Source organism: Falco biarmicus, chromosome 2, assembly GCF_023638135.1.
Source record: "Falco biarmicus isolate bFalBia1 chromosome 2, bFalBia1.pri, whole genome shotgun sequence".
NCBI classification, from domain to species: domain Eukaryota; kingdom Metazoa; phylum Chordata; class Aves; order Falconiformes; family Falconidae; genus Falco; species Falco biarmicus.
The window spans coordinates 71,579,321-71,598,796 of record NC_079289.1 but is presented as its reverse complement, the minus strand read 5'-3'; the positions used below and the strand labels follow the sequence as shown (position 1 = coordinate 71,598,796).

Genomic DNA, 19,476 nt, shown 5'->3' with positions numbered 1-19,476 from the left:
ATTGTTGATACATAGCTGACAGAGCTGATTCCAGGCATTTCCCCTTTCCTACTGCCCTTTCTCAGTCTGTTATCAGGAACTAGAATCTCGGTTTTCCTGACTTTGCAATGATCTGCTCCAAGGTTTTCTCAGACAGAAAGCAGTATCTTAAACTTGACAGCCAGGCACAGAGGTGCTGTGGAAGCAGGCACCGTGGAAATATACCCAAGCCAGCATGGAGCCTCTCCTTTGCTGATAACTCTGCTCCCACACAACACCAGAACAGGACCCTTCCTATGCACAGTGTGAAGACCCCACACATGGATCCCCCCGCTAAGAAAATTGGTTACTGGGTTATGAAATGTGCTTTTAGTTAGTTTTCATCATGTGACGGCATTTCAAGTCAACTACAAGACGGCAGGAATTTACTTACTAATTTACATACAGGTATTCATCTTTTCCATGTCTGTTACCCAGGAGGAAAACTGGAATACTGTGTTGATAGAACAGCCCCGGGTATTCTCTGTTTCTCAATAAAATTTGTCAATTTTTACATGTCCCTTCTGGTTTGATGGGGAGAAGAAAAGAAGGGGATCCTTCCAGCTGGTTGTGACTGCTTTATTTTTAATTGCCATGGATTTAAGAGTGAAATGAGTGCTGTAATATGCTATATTGATTGTTTAGATTGTAGGCTTGAACTAAATACGTAAAAGGTACTGCCTGTGTGAGGAAGGGACACAAATTTAATAACTGGTTTTCTGAGAAAGCTTATGCTGTTCCGTACTCTACACTGATCTGGTCCTGCAAGGGATATTTCTGGAATTCAATGCCACTTGAAATGGTAATTTATTTCATAAATCAGTCTTCTAGGGTTTGTTTGGGGTTTTGTGGGGTGTTTTGTTTGGGGTTTGTGGGGTGTTTTGGTTTTGTTTTGTTTTGTTTTGTGTTTTGTTTTGTTTTGTTTTGTTTTGTTTTGTTTTGTTTTGTTTTGTTTTGTTTTGTTTTGTTTTGTTTTGTTTTGTTTTGTTTTGTTTTGTTTTGTTTTGTTTTGTTTTGTTTTGTTTTGTTTTGTTTTGTTTTGTTTTGTTTTTAAAGCAGGCTGTCTTCCAGAAAGCATACAATCCTCAAATGCCCAAAACAGGGAACACTTAGAGTGGGACCTTCTGTGACTAACCTTCTAAAGAACCCTGGATTCCTGCTATAATGCAGCTCAAATCTCATTCTGCCAGGCCTGGAGGCTCCTGATGTTTATGCTTAGGAAAGCTAGTTCAAGTCATTGGTGGAGATCTTTATGTAAGGTTGTGCTTATAACTGACACATTTTCCTTCAGAAGTGAAAGGCTGGAGAAAGTTTTTGTCATTTTGAGGACAGCTCAAAGTTACCTGAAACCTGCAGTTCCAATGAAGATGCAGCATTACATTTATATGACAGTAAGTGGTAAATTTCTTTATAATCATACTTGATTAATTTTGCTGTTCTTACTGAATGATATAATTAAATACAGTATCTGATGCTGTTGAGATAACTTGTTTTGCCCATGGATGAAGTAGTTTTGTGATCTGCACACAGGACAACTTTCAAAATATGTTTACTAACCAGCTTTTCTGGGTTGTGGCTTGAAGATATACATGCTTTACAATAAACTGAGGGTAATTTAAAGAGAATGCAAAAGCAGATATAATCACCCTCTTCTTCTGGGAAATTAAGAATAGATGTTTTATCTTCTTTTAAAATATTTCAGGTAGAATCCAATCATACCACATAATAATAAACTGCATACTCAGTGTTGGTTGGCTTAAAAGAATAGCATTTGTTAAAATGTCATGATTTTATTAGGAAAAATATTTTTGGATGAGTTGCTGATTTGTTAAGATATTGTGTAAGAATGTACATGTCCTGAAGGTCAGACTGCATTATATATGTTCTAAATAGGCTGAATCCACCCTGACAATAATACAATCAGGAGACTTCACTGAATTAAGTTTGAGAGTTCACTGAATTAAACTTGCAGATACTGCTAGATTCTAAATTTAAGTTAGGAAAAGTTACTACAGAAACACAAAACAAACTTTTGGGGATTAAAGCCACTTGTGAAACAGTCTAAGAGGGCCAGCTAAAAGTCACTGTGATAAATAGAATGTGTAGTCCTTACAAAATCCAAATTGTCCTTATTATCCCTAAATAATTAACATATGAGATTTTCATTCCCATAGGCTATTTCCTAAGAATTGTGAGCTCTCACTTTCAGACCAGTGAAGCTGACTTCATTCAGTGAAATACCATCACACTCATACTTGGGATAAATTCTGCTCAGGTAATGAACAAAATGTATTAGGCTGCTGCTGTACTGATTCCCCAGAGAACGCTCACAGCTAAACCAGTGTCTAATTCACGACTCTAAACTTGCAGCAGCTTGTAGCTTTTACTAGTCAGAAAAAAAGGCACAATTAAATTGATATTTTTAACTTTAATTTTTGAGTCTTTTGGGATTCAGATGCTGCCCCCCACATTATTCATGTAAGAGATGATTTGAGTCTTTTGGGATTCAGATGCTGTCCCCCAAATTATGTATGTAAGAGATGATTCAAACAGGGACGTGACATTGTTATCCTGGCTTCTGGTACCATCGTGCCAGCATCACTGTGCCCCTTGACACAGTCTTACAAGGATGATTCAGCCATTTGCATGCAGACGCCAATCCATTTAGGGTGATAGATGCAACTAGGCAGGAGTGGGGTGGGAGAAGGGATTTAGCGTCACATACATTTGAATTTCTGTTCTTGCTAAAACTTACGGAAGGATCTTTATTTGTCCCCAAAGTCCACTCAGCAGTCAGAGATTATTATAGAAATACAGTATTACAGGGACAAATGTAGTAATGTCCTACATAACCAGGGGAACACTGTAAGCTTGGCTTGATACCATGTGATTGACATGACCTCAGAAAGTCTGCTTAACCCACTGTCCTGGTTTCAACTGGGGTGGAGTTAATTATCTTCTTAGGAGCTAGTGTGGAGCTGTGTTTTAGCTTTGATGTGAGACTTCTCAACTCCTCAGGCCCTGTTAGTGAGAGGGCTGGAGGGGCACAAGGAACTGGGAGGGGACACAGCCAGGGCAGCTGACCCGAACTAGCCAAAGAGGTGTTCCATACCATGGGATGCCATACCTGGTATGTACACCTGGGAGGCTGGCTGGGGCAGGCAGATTGTTTCTGGGGGACTGGCTGGGCACCGGTAGGCAGGTGGTTGCATTGTGCACCATGTGTTTCTTTCTTCTTTTGCCTCTGGATTTTATCCTTTCTCTTCCCCTTTTCATTATAATTGTAATTGTTATTATTGTTCTTTCATTTTTATTCTATTTCAATTATTAAACTTTTCTTATTTCAACTCTTGCGTTTTACATTCCTTTCCAACTCTCCTTCCCATCCCTTGTGGTGAGGTGGGAGTGAGTGAGCGGCTGCGTGGTACTTAATTACTGGCCAGAGTTAAACCATGACACCCACGTGGGCAGTAAACTCCTGGCACTAAAGGCAGCCTAAGTGTTCAACCAGTCTGCTGGCTTGGTGAGTTGCAAGACTTGTCCACATGCTCTTTTCTCAGTTTTTTTACAGACACTCCAGTTAAAGGGTGGAGAAGACTTGAGCCAGCATTTTATTTCATTCATCTCTTACTCCTTTCGGATAGCTGCAAACAGACTTTAATCCCCCTTATGTGTTGGGCTCACCAGTGAAGCCAGAACCGTGCTCAATCTAGTTATTAGTAGCTGCAAAGGCAGGGCTGAAGTAATATGACTAATGTCTGCGTATCCCTGTCCTATTCAGCAGAACTTCAAGCTCACAAAATACGGTGCAGCAGTTTCTGGGATATCCAATTCCATTGGAAGGGCTTTGGACAGTGTTGGAGGAGATGAATGGGGGTCACAACATCAAATAGGGATGCAACTGTGGTGACAAAACCATATCTGTGTGTCCTTGGGCTGGGGCTGGTGCAAAATGCAGGGTTTTTTTTAACACAAGCAGCAACCTGTGCTGTTGTATCCTATATGTCACTGTATTGAAAATGCAATATTTCACAGCCCTACAAATATTGCTTCAGAAGGACAGAGGCAGTTTGTGACTCACCAAACTTTATTTGCAAGCTGATCACGATTTTCATGTAAATGGCATTCTCTTAGCATTTGCCAGTTTGGTTAAAGCTGAGAGAAAATTGTCTTGCCAAGATTTCTCAGCATGCCGTCTCCCCACTTACCTCACTTGTCTGCCTTCTGCTCCCCTTTACCACAGCACCTGATTCACTGTGCAAACTGGATGGAAATGACAAGGCCTCAGCCACAGCCATAAGCTTGCTTGGTTGAAGTGACATTTCTTGTGAATGACTGTAATGCAAGAGGCATTTGCATGACAGCATTTTGAAAACACAACTATGTAGTGCTGTCAAACAACCTTTTTTCCCTCATTAAAGAAGGGTGAACAGTTGCCATACACTATCTGACTATGAAAATACTTCTATTTAGAGTCAAAAATCAGCTGCCTTTATATTGCTTGATTTTGCAATCTGCTTAGCCCTACTTGATTAAGTGCTTGTCAGAAGCTGATGTTGAAGGTAATGTGTTTTTTTATCACATCATCCCCCCTCTCAGATTTAGAGACATGATTTTCCTGTTTTCTAGTAGGAAGAGGGAATGAAGTATGGTGATCTGATCTGGGTTCAAGACTGAACCCAACCTAAATGTATAGGAGCACTTGTACTCATAGACCACAGTCAAGAATAAACTGAGATGGCTTCTCTGGCTCAGACCACAAACCAAGCAAATAGTGTCTGCCTGTGCTTGTCCATATAGAGGGGAGGCTACAAATAATGAGCCAGGAGAAATCCTGAACTCTTTCATGGAGTTGTGCTTTTGTCCTGGATTCACTGCAAGCGTGACTTGGCCTGCATCAGTCCTTGTGCCCAACTTCTTGTCAATTTTCCATGGAAAGGAAATCCAAATACTTACTCAGGCTGGAAAAAATAAAAATAAAAATGCCATGCTCCAAACATATGTTGTTCTAAAGGTTTGGGATCCAGGACCAGTCTACCTCAGGGCATAAGCATATGGGGGAAAAATGGTATTCTAGTATCAGACTAAACTCTGGATCCACCTCTGTAGGCTTAATTCTTTCTCCAGTGATTTAGCCAAGTTTCATAGCAAACATGCCACTATTAGAACTGGAATATTTAGAGGGCTTGGAGCTGCTGTAAATGGAATTATAATCCAGTCATTTTTCAACATTACACTGTCAGAGGTAACCCCTGCAGAAGGTTTTATCAATCATTTCCTATGACAGTCTCTAATTCTCAGCTTCCTTAACCACTGCCCTATATCATTTCTTGTCATGTAGCTAATTAGGACATGACATGAGAAAGGCGGAGGCCTTTAACTTGAACGTAGCGGAGCAGAGGATTTGCTCAATTAGGGCCTTAGCTTCTTGATTACTTTATATCATTTAGGAGTGTTACCCCAACTATATTTCTGTGGAGGGATGTGTGGTAGGACTTCTCCCTATGAAAAGAAAGACTTACAAGTTCAGCTTTATCTGAGCTCTTCCTAAATCTTATTGCTGCATCAGTTCTGCTCCCTGGACTGACATATGGTGAAAGGATTTATTTTCAGATATATCAAGTCTTCACTCTTTACTACTAGGGCATTTAGAAGAGATCAAAGTGTTACACCTCCTACTGCTAACATGCTATTTACAACTCTTAATCCAGTTCTTCAAACAGATCTGACTGATTGGGTTATCCCATTTCATTAAACTTAAGGGATGTGCATATGATCAAGCAGACTTTGTTCCTGGCAGTCTAAACCTACTGGAAGTGTGAGAAAACATGCCTTAGGATTTTACTGTCATAGCAAAGAAGCTGTGAGCACCTGCAGTGTTGCCTTAAGGAATTGGTGTTGGATATGCTTTTTTAGAAAAAAATCCAGTGGGAGAGAGAATTGATGAAGAACAATTAGAAGCCTCAATAATAATTAAAACATAAAAGAAGGCAAAGTCATATCTCTAAAGATTCACTTTCTTTGCAACAAATATCATTCTCTGAGGACATCAATCCATGCATGTGCTGGGGAACGGGGGAGCAAGATTTCATAGACATGACAACTGATGAAGACTGGTCACTGAGGGTCATCTTGTCCCCCTGAAAAACATTCTTAGTCTTGCCAGCTAATTTGACATCCGTGTTGCCTGTATAATCTCTTATACTAAATATCTACATATATATTTTCTAGCCCTCATTGTCATTATATTGATGCGTCCCATAGCAGTATATTCCCATCTCCACCCTTACAGTGTCTGACGGTGAAATGAGTCAGACCTACAGGTTTCCCAAATAAGGATGTTTTGCAGCTTTGACTATTTAACTATCATAAAAGCTTCAATTTCATCTTTCCCAAGCACTTATGCCAGCATTGCTTATACCGTTCTAGGAAGTATATCAATATAGTTGTATTCTCATTCAGGCTTATGTGAGCATATCTATATGTTGCTTTAGAAAAGTCCCACAGCCATCTGGCAGTAAGCCAGAGTGGTTAGGAAGTCCAGTCATGGAAGAGGACTAAGTCTACCAAGACTGGAAAATAGAAGCACAGAACAAAAGATCTAATCCTTTCTCCAGACAGTTTGCACACTACATACAGGAAAAACAGCTAACACATCAGGTAAATGAAATCCCTGTACTGCAAAGGCACTGGAGGTATAGGCTCCAGCCCATCAGCAGGCTAGATGTTGTTGAGGTCTTTGCTATCTTCATCGAGAAAGAGATTGTGAAGGAGGGACTGAAGGACACTCCTGATTGTAACTTTGCAAAGGTTTACAGACGCCTGTGGAAAATGTGGGTGATGCCACAGCCTGAAAAGAGTGGCCAGAATCATTTTAAATAGTGAACAGAGCTGAAATTAAGAGGCAAAGATACTAAGATCCTTGAAAGAGATGACAAGTAGCCTGCATCTGATAAATTGGAAAAGAAAAAAAGACAGTGAAAAGCTTCCAAGACAAGAGTAATATGATCAAAATTAATGACTCATAGAACAGCACTTTGCAGCAGCAGTCTGAATGGATATGCAAAGAGAGGGATTTGCCAAAGCAGATGAAAACAATTTTGTACTAATAAAATGAAAGCCTTGGTGAGAGTCATACTGTGTAAAGGAACTTTTGCAGAAGGAAAAAATGATATCAAGCCATGTCCAGAATGTGAAAAGCTAGAAAACAGAACCACTACAACTGAATGACAAGCTAGTGAGATAGTAAGGGTGGCCACAATGAGACAGAGAAACATTGTCATGGAGGAAAGAGTGTGGAACAGCAGCTTGGGTCTAGCCCTAATAAACTTACCCTAATGGCTGGAGCTTCCAGATACAAGCCTTAGTCTTCAAACAACATGCTAGCTACATGCGGTCATGCGGCACCTTCCGCAGAGGAAGAGGCTGGCTGTTGGCTAGCGGATAAGCTGTAAAGGCATTTATTTCAGGTACTGTGGAAAAGACAACAGCACAAGAAACATCAGGTTCTGTTAAAATTTATGCATATTCTTTATACTGTGTTTGTGCCTGGAATATTATCAGGATGTCGACATAGTCTATTAGACCTTATTCACAAAGAAGCAGGCTGTGACATCTAATTATCTTAATGCGTGACGAAGGGTAAATTTGTACTTCCCTGTGCAGAAATACTGCAAACAGGCCAGCCACAGAAATGAAAGGAAAAATGAAAACGGGGTAATTGCCTCGGAGTTCATACTAGCACTGCTGCAGTAGTATGGAGGGAGGGAGGTAGAAGAAGTGTAGTTAGCAGAGCAAGAAGTAATTCAGCATAGGGTGGAGTCACTGCAGAGTACCAGTCTCAGCTGAGCCCATATTGCTCACCCAAGGGAATTCTGCTGCGGGGAGCAAACTGTCTGGCTGGTGCTGGACTGGGAAATTTGTTAGTAAGTAGGAATGGAGAGAGAGCAAAGTGAGTGCAACAGACATCAAGGGGAAGAGAACGAGGGAGCTTGGGCATGCAAATATCAGAATAGCAGACAGCCGTAACAATCAAAATATGACCTAAGGAGCAGCCTGAAATACATGGCTGGGAAATCCGCCAGCCCATGAACAGGAGCAAAAAGCTGTGACAAAGCCTCTTTCTCTGACAGTGTTATTGGTGGTTACTGATACAATTACCACTAACAGAAAATTGATCAGTTGTAAAAACCCCTCTTCTGGTTGCTGAGAATCAAAGGCCTTTTGACCAAGTCTTCTCAACACTTATGATTGAGGTGCCAAGGGTAGAAGGGTTATATTTGCCGTCTTTTCTCCTTTCCCCTCCTCACCAAGTTTGAAGACTGGACACACATCATGCTCACCAGATATGTTAGTGGAAGGAAGGTCTGCAAAGTTATGTAATCTTGTTTCTTGGGGTTGAGCCTAAATGTCCTGATCTTCCTTAGTACGTAAACAGTGACTCAATTATTGAGACATGCGCAATCCACATGCTGTACAAGGCTTGTGCACAGGGTTGGACTTTACCTCGGATTACACTCTACAGGCACTGTTGACTTAAATTCACATTGAGTTATGGCTAACAGAGACCATACAGGTAGGGACAGAGTGCCCTGCTTGCTCCTGGAAGGAGGCTGTGCTAGAGTAAAAGCTCTCCTATTAAATGGCAGTGATATAACTGAAGAGATCATGGGGTCACCAGGGGAGTCTCTGCACCAATAAGGCCTTAGGACATGTAGCTCTTCAGCCTTGAAGCTTTCCTAACTCACCTGAGAAGGTAAGCAGTAGGCGGAGAGAAAAACAAATATTCTCGTTTACAGATTACATATGTAGATGGGAAAAAGAACTGCTATGCTCAGATGAATCCGCATTTATGAGATTATCTGTTCTGCTCTCACCCTGAAGAAGTGAAAATAGCTATTTTCTTCTATTTTATTTTTCTTTTGATAGAACAACATTTTAAATAGATTGCATTGAACCTCCAAAATCTTTTCTGAAGAATGATGGTGAACTCAGTGGCCGGGCTTTTCCTCCCTGTCTAGCTTTCAAGTATTCCCATAAAGAAGCAAGGAAAAGAGAGAAGAAAAAAAAAGCTCATAGTATTTGCTAAACACTGATGGGAATCAAAGCACTTGAATTTTAATTTAATCAGATTGTAGACTGTAGTTTAGGGAAATAACTCAGTTTTATTTTCTTGATAGACTTTGCAAGTAAAACCTGTAATTTAGCAAATATTAAACAAATTTATTTAAAATATCAATTATACTAATCCCAAACTTATAGACACAAACCCATAATTAACACAATTAGCGTTGCGGAAACTGTAAACATTACCATTTAACATCATATTCCTAACAATCAAGAGATGGAAACATAAAAATTAGCTGCCAAGTTGTTCACTCACAGAGCTACCTTTAATTCAGTCTTTTCTAGACACCTTAAATCGTATTTCAGTATTGATTGTAAAATACATAAAACCTTATTGAGACAGCCTTCTAAGCGTTCCTTCCTAATGTGTATATAAACTGCTTCCAGCCTAAGCCATCTTTTGATACCCATAAGAGCAGTTCTAGGGTACTCTTGCAGGTGTAGTTTAAATAAATCAAAGATCTGTTTGATACCATGCCATCTCCAAGCTGCAGAAAGTCGCTATAAAACAGCCACTTCTCCATAGCTTCTCCTACATTCTTTCCTCTTTAGTAGAGTACCTGTCTTACACCAGGAGACACAGAGACTCAGCTTTTGTCCACCCTTGCAGTGTTTGCTCCCTCTGCATGGTCTCTGAAGGCAGCAAACATTGCGGAGAGGATTTGGCCCCTTCTGCACAGCTGTGGTGAGTCCTCAGAGCAGCGCAACCTTCTGCAAAGGGAAGCCAGATATGGAGATCCTGAAATGTGGGTACCTTCTCTTCAACTCCACCCTGCCTCTTCAGCCCCACAGAGATCTCCTTCCAGTGGGTACATAGCTGGGCTAAAGGCTGAATATAACCTGATATGTGAATCTGAAAATGCTTGCTCTGAAAACCCCTGGTTGTCTAGGTACAACATATGGATTTACTATTAAATTAATGTTTCATAGGATCAGACTCTCTGCTGAGTCTCTGTAATTTGGCATGGGATTCTTACTGAACCAGACTGTCACTTCAGTGACGGTATTTGTTTTTACATCATTTGAAAGGAATAATAACCTGTGGAATTGTGCCAAAATCATATGATGTTTTTCTCCTAATATGCTTCATTGATTTAGACATTTCACTGAAAAAGTTACAGCTTCCTTCTTATTTACAATAAATCGTATTTGTTTTTGTAAACAAAGCAGATTCTGGGAATGTGAATACCTCATACAGACAAAACCAATATAGATCATAACTGAGAAACGTAAAAAAGATGCTTACGCAAACTTGGCTTTCCACATAGTTGTCTCTGCCCTGCCATACTTCCCTGATCTATAGCTTTTGGGGTGGAGTCAGGTCACCACTGCTTTTGCAGTTTTTCTGCTGAAAAACTAAACCGGCAAATCAACCTTCTGTACCTTGTGGGAACTGGAAGGTAAGCAACACCGTTTTTGAGAATGATCCAAGGCATGAGTATCTTCTGTCTGGCCTGTTTAAAGGTTGGAACACCAGAGCTAAATCCCCAGAGTTAAAAAAGCGCAAGAGCTACTTTTTCTTCAGGACTCCAAAGCAAGAAGCTGAGGATCAATACTGCCCTGTGGATGAAGTGTATGTGCTGTCTGGGAATAAGACACAACCCAAACTGAAGTCTCGGCAGTGATTACCTCTCCTTTCACAATGCTGTAAATCTGAAGCGTTAAGGATACGTCTGTGTGAGACACCTAAAGATCTGAGGAAGAAAAAAGAAACGTGGAAATTAATGACATTTCACTGAAACTCTGCTTTCAAAACAGAAATACCTCCAACAAAAAAACCAAACACCTGTAAGCCTGTGGTATTGTTCAGAATTCTGACAACCAGGATGAGGGATCCAAACCTGGCATTTCTTTTTCCTTGGCAACTTGATTTCTCCAGAATTGCCTCTTTGATGTTCATTGACACCATTAGAGGCCACAAAGTCAGTGAGGGCAAACACATCTCATCTATCCCAGAGGTGTCAAAGTTGGATGGTTAAGCTTGGGCCAGTCACAGCAGGCTTCTTTTACAGTTATTAGAGAAAAACGGGTACCTCCAGTGATAGTTTGCTTGATGTGTCTTGGACAAGTATTTTAAGACAAGATGAGTCATTTCTGGAGGCACTTTTTTCTTTGAACCAACTTCAAAGGTATTGCAGGTGTCCAGCTCAGATCTTTAGCTGCCAAAGCTGAGGTAGACTAACTTTTTCAGTAATTCAGCCAATTGACATGATTGAGTATTTGACCCACTTAAACCAAATTTCCTAGTATGAAATAGGGATATTATATCAGGGTAAGGATGGTGCGTTGTAACCAGGAGCAATTCCCTCTTAAGCTAAGGTGTTGGGAACACCAGTGAACCAGAACCCTTACTTTAAAGTGTGGAAAGGGAATGGAAGGGCCCTTTGGAGCTACAATCCTTTCAGTAATACTGAATAGGTTTTACCTCTTCCCCAGAGTAATTTGCATACCAAATGAAATTATATTGCTGTTTCTAACACCATAAGGCCCTTACTGTATCTTAGGTCTTACATTATTTTGACTTTTTGTCTTATGCTATTTCAAACCAGAGTAAACCCACTGTCTTCCCTTTAACCTTGCTAGGAAGTTTCTTCCCAAACTCAGCAAGTGTAAGCATTGACTTCAGGGAAAGCTGAATAAATCTCTGAACTCCACTGCCTGTGTTGAATTGGCTTGGTGCTGTCATCTAACCATAAAGGAATCAAGTGACAATTGGGAAAGAAATCCTTATGGGCTGTCAGATATGACATAATGCTTTCCTAGGTTATCTGCCCTAGAAGAGATTCATGGCACTCTGGAGTGGCAGCCAGATAACTTTGAACATTTCAATAGCCCCTGGACACCTATTTTTAGGGAACCATACTCCACCCCTGTACTCTGTCACTGCCGTCTCTTTTGTTTCCACATACTAAGCAGTTTTCAGATGCCATTTCCTTGTTTCTGAGACAAATGTGTGAAGCAGCCAGGAGAAACCCAGCACAGAATGACATGTGGAAGGACGTTGAAGCACAAAAAGGGAACAAGGGGAGCAAGACCTTACTTCAGGCAATCCTGAAGTTTTCCCTGCTCGTAAAGAGGTGTTGTATCTTGGCACAGGAGCACAGCAACATACACTTTTCTACCTGTCCTAGTACATGACAGACCGCATTGATGGTCATAAGACACAGCTTACATTTGTTCTGGTGCAGATATTGATCCTGAATGTATAGCTCAATGATTATTATTTAAATACATGCCATAAATTAAATAGCTTCAATCCAATTCAATTTACACCAAGATGAGTGTTTTTTTTCCCATTACCAGGAGGCTCTGTCATGTTCTCTTCACCTTTGTATTCACATTGTCAAGGAAATCTTATGAAACAAATTATATTTATCTGAGAGGGAGGCTCAGTACTGTATTCAGCCTTTCTTGGTACTTCTTTTCCTATACACATCTTTAATATATGAAATGCCTGCCTTATGCTTTCTCTTTATATGCTCTATTATGCCTTCATGTTGACAGATTTTTCATTCCTTCTCTGCTTTCATGAAGCTTCTTGGAGCAGGAGATTGGCCTCAAGGAAGAGTCCCCACTTCTTTTCAGACTCTTTTCCTGTTAATCCCCTTTCCCACATGTATTCATCAGACACAGCATCTTCTGTGAACAGAGCAAGGCAATACTGAGCACAGCCCCCCTCAGTTAGCTGGTGGGGTGTATTTTCCACTGAGGCTGCAGGTCTAAAAGAGTTAGGAAATCCCTTCAGATTTGGTAACAAAGAGGAAGACTGCCAAATTCTGTTTCCATGACATTGCTAATTCTTAAGCTCAGGGGCACAAGACCAGTGAAGCTGACAAGAGGATAAAGCCAAGAGAGTCCTATTTCTTGATGGTTTTATCCATAATTTAAGCTGAATGGCCGAGGTTTTCTGAAGGCAGATTTTGAATCAAGAGATGCCCTTAGAACATCTTTTGATTTTTTTGATTATGGGAATACAAGTTATAAGATTAGATGCTTCTAATCAGGCACACGCATACTAATCAGGCACATGGCACAAAGAATCAATTAAAATATATTTGAAAATAAATGTGGCATTTTGAGGGTAAGACAAGGGTTCTAATATCCCTAGGTGGTTTTTTCTTTGTCTTTTAAATACCTGTTATCTATGAATGCAATAGAAAATTACTATGTTGGCAAGTAGCAACTTCAGCTGTTTTCTTAACAGGATTTTTCTGTCTTTCAGAATATATTTCCTTTTTGTATCTCATTCACCAGCATATCCTCAGATTGTATAAATCAATAGAGCTTGAATTACATTCCTGGAGCTATGCTGACTTCTATCTCTTGGGGATATGGTCTACAGCCTCTAAAACTTTAAATGCATAGAGTACAGGGACTTCTGGATTATTAAATTAATGGGAGATATAGATTCACTTTGGAAGAAATACAAATTCAAAACAAGAGGCAGAAACCAGAATTTAAAAAACTCATGACTTTCTGAAATGATTCATAACTCAAAGAACATGATCCGTTTTCTTCAGCTTTTTCTGAATATAGCTGGCTGAATATGAGCACAACAAAGATACTCATTTCATTTTTTAATGGAGACATCTAGCACTCTAAATGTGTTGAGTCCAAATGTCATTTTGACATAGTTATTCTGGTATGTTGTAATTCAGCACCCAACAGGGTAGGGATCAATAGCTGCCCTTATTTGCTGTTTGTCTGACAACACAGAACACATCCCTTAGGGGCGTACACTTAAAGTGAGTGATGTTGCTAAGAAACCCATTAAAATATGTTGTTAATTGAGGATGAATAGCCTCCTAGTTATTTGGAACATTTCTTACCAGCTCGTTTCATGTGGTGTGCAAATGAGACAACATGTACTGGTAGCTGCTGATGTCAATGCCACTGGTTATTTCAGAAGCACACACAGCAGGGAATGAGAAAGGTCACAATTATCAGATAAGGAAATTGCCTTTGTTTGCTTTGATATTGGTAACCTTATTTGGGTGACATCACAGAGCTCTGCCTGACTGAAAGGAAGCGAGAGAGAAAACAGAAAGTGCAGTGAGATGGCCTGACTTCTCACGGTGAACATTTGTTTCCTTGTCACAGTCTCAGGAGCAGAAGCTGTTCTCTCCCCAGTTGCTATTTATTCTTGGAGCAAGGTTCTGAACATAACTGAACACTCTGGCTAATGTTAATTTTTAAAAAATATTTTCAGCCGTATCACCGATGTAAAATGCACTCAGAACAGATTTAAGTAGGCTGTGCTGCCATGATTGTCCTCTTCTTGATAGAAATACATAATGAAATGTACTCCATTAGAAATAAATAAAACATAATGGTTGGTGCTCTCCTGCTCATTTGAATGGGTATCCCAAGGCTTTTCCATGTGTTACTTTTAGAATCATGGTCAAAGGTGTCCTCCATGCTCTTCAATAGGATGCAAGCACTGAGAAAAGATGAGGGTTGATCAGCAAAACAAAGAGCAGCATACAGAAGAATGAAAGTATTGAATATTGCTTTACTTAACAGTGTTTCTAAGAAATGCTGGAAAAGAAAGGGCTTTATGGAAAATGTATTGCATCTAAAAAGGGAGCAGCAGTGTATTTCATCCTTTTTCTGAACGTTTTCTTTGCTGAAATGCTATGAGCTGTAGAAGAGCTTTCATAAAGACTAACAGATTGTACCTTGGGAGCTCTTGCAACATGTCCCCTCCCTAAACTGTTTCTTGCTGAAAGCTGGGCATAAGTAACAGGAAAAGAACATTTAATTTCAATTTTAAGCATTTTACACCAACCAAAGCCGAGACAGGACAACAGGTAGACAGACATTTACTCTGCTTTGCTGTGGTGCAGATTCTTATGCTGGCCAAACATCCCCTTCAATACCGTTTCTAAAAAGAACAAAAAAGCTGCAAGAGGTGTTCCCTTGAAAGACCAGCTGTTGTGGGGATAAGTGTGTGACCACAGGTGCTCCAGCAGAAAACACTGTTGTACTCAGGCCTTTGCCTGACAGTAATGGGCAAATCTGGAAGGAAAACAGCTGCCATCAACAGGGGGTTCTGAGCCATGTGAATGAGACCACGTAAAGCATCTGTATTTGCACACTTATTTTCCCTCTTCCTGAGTTCTGCTTTTCACAAGCTCCCTCCTACAGTTCAGTTTTCTTTCAAGAGTTGATCATATACATTTAAATATGAACTGAATCATGACATAAATCTTATAGACACCTGTACCAAAGTTTTCTACATAGAATATTCTGACAACTCTAAGAATACCATGTGTCTGTCTCAGGATGTGTGGGCCAATTATTTGTAAAAAAAATGAGACAAGTTTTAAGAAATTATCAGAAACTCATTTTATCTTTTCTGCATATCTTTATGCCTAGTTTTAATTTACATGAATTGTTTATTGCAATCTCATCTGTAGGCAAGTGCATTGAAAAGGTTTAATGATATAACATTTCATGTGAATCTCTTCAGAAAGCAAATATTGTGTTGAGGAACACAGGAGAACAGAGCTGTAAAGTAAAATAAGAAAGTTTATTTCTGAAATAAAAAGAAAGAAAGGACAATGATGCAACTTATTACAATCTTTTTGGAAAGAACTTAATTTTTTTAGATGTTTCTTTAAGTTTACAAAGATTGATAAATTTATTAATCTAATCTTAATAAAATACTTTTAATCATTCTTCTTTCAGAAATTATGGGAATTTTTGAGATTTGTGAAAAGCCTTGATAGATCTTTCCTATGACAGATCTATTGGATGAATGTGTCTGACAAGCCAACACTGCCCGTCTATCCAAACTGAAGGTTTCTGCATTCAGTGACTCCTTCCAAAACAGCAGAGGAAAGAGTCACCTAGATCTCTGCACTCAATCACTTCAGTTAACAAGAACGTTCAGGGTAAGCTCTGGGGTAACTGCTGCTACTGAGTTTGTACACGATGCCCTGCTTAGTACTTCAGATGTATAGGGATTTTTTTGTATATATAGAGAAGTAAAATGATCCTAGTTACTAATGTGTTTTTTTATCATCCAAAGGACATTTTTCAGATTTAGAACACATCAAAAATTTGTGTCCAGTGGCTATTGCTTTTGTTTCTGTTTCAGACATAGCAGAATTCAAATCACTTTCAAACTTAGCACCTGGAAATCTCAAAATAGAAACTGCACATAGAAGACAATGGTCTTGTAATTTCATGAAGTTCCTTAAACTAGGTTGTATTAGCTCCAGAAAACTACTAAAATCTATTTGTGAGGACTAATTGCAATTTACTTCTTTCATGAAGTAGTTTATTGATTAAACATGGCCCTGGAGCTAACATTCAGTTTAGATCAAGAGCCTGTGGAAACCACTTACCACGATGAGAAATTTGTTTCACTGTGAACACACAAGGAAAACCTTTGTAACTGAAAGATATTCCATTCTTCCCCATGGCCTCTTCCCTTGAAACAGGTCTTATAATGTGTGTTTCAATCCAAGTAAGTCATTGCCGTGTTTAATCAAAGATTAAAAGAAAAACTAATTTCATCATCTATCTCCTCTCAAAGATATCTCTGGGTCAACAGTGTAGGAAACTAAAGTTATTAACTAGATGATGAAGGAATTCTGTCAAGAACTGTACATGACTGCTCCCACAAGATCTCTAAACACCACTAATACTTTCTTCAGTAAAATTAATCCCTGTTCATTAATGCAAAACACTGGGCAAAATCTGCATGCTTTAACCTGGCAGCACAGCCAGTTCTGGACACACAACCTTTACTGCATGCCAGACTGAGAAATTTGGCTGTTAGGAAACTCGGGTTCTTATGAAGGTTTTTGCATTCCTTCCAGTTACTGCCTCCTGGTTCCTGATCATGAAAAAAAGCCTCATTTTCTAGGAGCTATAGAGGTATGGACAATTGCATACAGACAGGGCCTGTCTGGAGAGACGGGTGCAGTGGTTGTATGTTTGATGAGAAGCTGTGAAGAAGGCCTTCTTCATCAGGAGACAAAAGTGTTCAATGGTTGTGGCTGGCCAGCAAGATGCAGTGCGAAAAGCTCAGACTGCCAGCCCAGGTTTCTGGATTTCCTTCACTCCTTCTGAGGACCTCTCGCCAACTATGAATTTTTGCTGTTCTTTTCTTTTCTAAATGGAAATTAAAGGGCACCTGAAGCCCATTAAAATTAGCTCTGACACTTCAAGTGGAAATGCACCTAAGATGACACAGTGAAGTGATGTTGTTCTAAAGACATTTCTTTGCAATGAAAACTTTAATTTTTCTCTGGGCCTGGCAATATCAGCTTGCCTATAAAAAGTCAGTGAGGAGACCTTAACTGCCTGAGTTCATATTCAACGTTCAGGTATAGCTGTGAGAAGCTGATGAACAGAAAAAGATCCAAAGAGTGCCATTGCAGTGTAAAAATAATAAAATTATACTTGTTTAACAGCTGCTGCAAATAAGATTTCTGTTATTTTTCTTCTTAGGGAAGTATAAAGTAAAATAGTACAAGGGAGACAGTATAAAACAAGAATCCAGTGAATGCTTGTGTTTCTGGTTTAATTTTTGACCTGTGTTGGTTTTGCAACTTCTGTTGACTTTAATAGAGACATTTGACAGTAACATTTTCAAGGGCATCTAAACAACTTAGACTTCTAAGTTCTCGGTTTAAAACTGTCTACAATCCATTAGGATCAGAAGTTCCTTTGTAAGTCAATCACACTTAAACCCCTAAGGTCTGACCCTAAAAAAGGGATTTACGTGCCACAGTAAGAGCTGTAATATCATTATGTACTTGGGTACATGGCCCTTGAGACTATACATGAACAATGTGTTCAGAGAAGCGGCTCCTCCACCTGGCATAGCTAATCCTGGGGACAGCTCAGCAATGTGTCTGTACGGCACCTTATCCAGGCTACCAGGCTGTGGTTTGGATTTGGTGTGAGGAAAATGTTGTTAACACACAGATGTTTGTAGTTGTTGCTGGGTAATGTTTATACTAAGTCATGGGCTTTTCAGTTTCTCAGGCCCTGCTGGTAAGACGGCTGGAGGGGCACAAGAAATTGTGAGGGGACACAGCCAGGACAGCTGACCTGAACTTAGCCAAAGGAATATCCCATACCATGGGATGTCATGCTTAGTATATAAGCTGGGGGTGGTTGGCCAGGGCCTGCCAATTGCTGCTCGGGGACTAGTGGGACATTGGTCAGCGGGCGGTGAGCAGCTGTGTTGTGCATCACTTGTTTTCTTTCCTCCCTTCCCTTTGGATTTCAGTCCTCTCCCCTTCTCCCTCCTTTTCTTTATATTTTTTACAATTGGAATTATTATTATTGTTTTTATTTTATTTCAATGATTAAATTGTTCTTATCTGAGCCCTTGAGTTTTACATTCCTTCCCAGTTCTCCTCCCCATACCTCCGTGCCGGTGGGAGGTGAGTGAGCAGCTGTGTGGTACTTAGTTACCAGCTGGGGGTAAATCACGACAGCATGGAACAACTTCTGATACCTTACTTAGGCACTGAAACACTTCTAGGAAGGGGGAGATGTTAGCAAAGCATGATCTTGCATGCACATGTCCAGTGAATGAGCACTTATATGACCTCTATGGAAAACTGCTCATACACCATGACAAAAAAGTCAAAACTTGTAGCAAATAAAATGTGTGGGCCACTGGCTATTGGCCTTGCTTCCCCACACGATACCTTGTCTAAGGCAGCCAAAGCACTGCAATGGGAGCCATACGGAAAAGTTGGCGGGCTGATACTGAGAAGCCGGCTGTTTGCTTTGTATCCCTCAGTTTCTCTTTTTTATTCTTTTTTCTTTTGTTAGTAGCAGAGCTTTCATGCCACTTGCAATTTTTCTCGCATTTTCTCCACAGCTGCTATAGAAAAGCCTATAGAGTTGAGAACTTCCTATGAGCAAGCTAGCAAGCCACGCACCAACATTTCCACTTCCATCATCCCTTCTAATGGCCTGTGCTTCACCGTCTGACACATTGCAGCTCTTACTTTCCATCTGTACCTCAACAGAGACACTGAAAAGTCAAAGCATGTAACTTACATGGCTATGACACTGCATCGGTCAAGTACACACAGATCCCTTGCAGGCTTGTGACTTGAATGAAAGGGTAATACTTGTTCTTAAATCAGCTATTCCATTCATATTTTAGGGAAGGGGTCCATACTTGAAAATGCAGTGACCTACTTCTTCCACAGCTAGGGTTTAACTGTTGACAGTATGCAGTTATGTTCTGCTCCATTCAGCAAAGTTTACACGTGCGGGGGAATGATGAATTTAAAACAATTCCTTTTAACTATTTCCTTTTTTATTTTATAAATATTTCCTTTCAGAATATCA

The 19,476-nt window shown here is 40.0% G+C and overlaps 1 long non-coding RNA gene across 1 annotated transcript; it reads left to right on the top strand.

Annotated features, from left to right (window-relative positions):
* The first annotated feature begins 3,008 nt into the window (after window positions 1-3,008).
* Window positions 3,009-18,523, top strand: LOC130145269 (uncharacterized). The gene is made up of 3 exons (XR_008820458.1): window positions 3,009-3,148; window positions 15,835-16,040; window positions 16,974-18,523. It is a non-coding gene; the product is annotated as an uncharacterized LOC130145269 (long non-coding RNA).
* Window positions 18,524-19,476: the final 953 nt, after the last annotated feature.